Consider the following 2,146-nt stretch of genomic DNA (forward strand, 5'->3'; position numbering starts at 1 on the left):
TTTCTTGGAGTTGAAATCCAAGTTATAACGTGTTTTGGGCGTTCAACTCCGAATCATGACGTGTTTCTGGCGTTTAACTCCAGACAGCAGCATGTACTTGGCGTTCAACGCCAAGTTACGTCGTCTATCTTCGCGCAAAGTATGGATTATTATATATTGCTGGAAAGCCTGGATGTCTACTTTCCAACGCCGTTGAGAGCGCGCCAATTGGACTCCTGTAGCTCCAAAAAATCCATTTCGAGTGTAGGGAGGTTAGGATCCAACAGCATCAGCAGTCCTTTTTCAGCCTAACTCAGATTTTTGCTCAGCTCCCTCAATTTCAGCCAGAAATTACCTGAAATCACAGAAAAACACACAAACTTATAGTAAAGTCCAGAAATATGATTTTTGCCTAAAAACTAATAATATTCTCCTAAAAGCTAATTAAAACATACTAAAATCTACATGAAATTACCCTCAAAAAGCGTATAAAATATCTGCTCATCAACAGGAAATTAAATTAGAGAATTCATGTAATTTAAATAAAAATCTTGACCGGGAGAAGATTAATCGAAAGTTCTATCCTTGTTGGAACTTTCTCAAGATCAATTAATAATTAGTAGTTGTTTCTACTTAGTTAACCCTTAACGAATGAAGGAAAGTCAAGTTAAAAGTCAACTTCTATTCATAAGTCCTCCTCTCCGTTGGGAAGGATTAGAGTTAGTGACTAACAAGCCAACCAACAACTAACCAATTATAATTAAACTCTTGAGTATTCAAACTCAAGGTTCTCCTTTTAATCAACTCCCAATCAAGTTGGGAAACTACTCCATTATCATAAACGTAGACTTCATAAAATTAAAAGGGGAAATAAAAAGAGACATGATGAACAATAATCAAAGAGATTAATTAAAAATAAAAATAGTCTTTGTATTAATAAATTCTAAAAATAATCCAATTGTAATTCTGGACAAATTAAGGATATGAAAGAATAAGTAAAAAGTAAGTAAACAAACTAGAATGACCAGTTCCGGAGGTAGACTCTTCTCAATGATCAAAGCCAAAATCTTCAAATCCTAAATTGAGTGTAAAGAAAAAAAAACCTAGAGGAAGAAATAGAATTCTCTCTCCAGATCAAAAACTAAAAACTAGAAATTATGCGGAATGAGAATTGTTTTGTCTCTGCACGTTCCCAGGCTCTAATCTGTGTTTCTGGGCCGAAAGGTAGGTTAAAACGCGGCCCAGAATCCACGCCAACAATTTCTGTAAATTCTGCAGATTACGCACGTCGCGCGACCTCGTTGTCCACGCGTTCGTGTCATCCAGCATTTTTCCGTGCCACGTGTGCGCGTCGTTTATGCCTTTGCGTCACTTGTGCAGCTTCCAATCCACGCATTTGCGTCAGGCACGCGAGCGTGTCACTGCAATTTTCTCTATTTCGCGCGGTCGCGTGAGCCGTGCGCCCGCGTCACTTCTCGCTGATCATCTCCTCAATTTCTTGTGTTCCTTCCATTTCTGCAAGCTTCCTCTCCATTCTCTAAGCCATTCCTGCCCTATGAAGTCTGAAACACTTAACACATAGATAACGATATCAAATGGTATAAAGGAGAATAAAAATATACAATTAAAAGATCTTTAGGAAGGAATTTTTCAATCATAGAACAATTTTAGGAAGGGATTGTAAATATATGCAAATCATATGAATAAGTGGGTGAAGACTTGATAAAACCACTCAATTAAACACAATATAAATCATAAAATAATGGTTTATCATGTGCCTTTTCGGCCTCTGTTTCCTTCTTGACCCTTCACCAGTATTTTGAATTAGCTTAATCTTTCGAAAATAATTATCTCGACTAACAAATTTCCCCCTAGGATTAATGTGTTTTTCCTTCGAAGTCATTTCTTGGAAGATGAAACACTTAATCTTAATCCAATTGTTAGATACCTTTACTGATAATAATTACCGTTTACCTTCTCCATTAATTCTAACCCATTCGACACGTCTCCCATGATTCATACCTTCTCTCTCCACCACTTCACCTTCTTCGCATAGTTACCTCCTTTTCCTTTGAATTCCTTCTGTAATAACGGCTAAACAAAAACTCCCTTTAAATTCGACACTTCCGTCTTTGTTTAACTTTCTTGAACCCTTATTTTCTCAATT

Source organism: Arachis duranensis, chromosome 3 (assembly GCF_000817695.3).
Source record: "Arachis duranensis cultivar V14167 chromosome 3, aradu.V14167.gnm2.J7QH, whole genome shotgun sequence".
NCBI lineage: Eukaryota > Viridiplantae > Streptophyta > Magnoliopsida > Fabales > Fabaceae > Arachis > Arachis duranensis.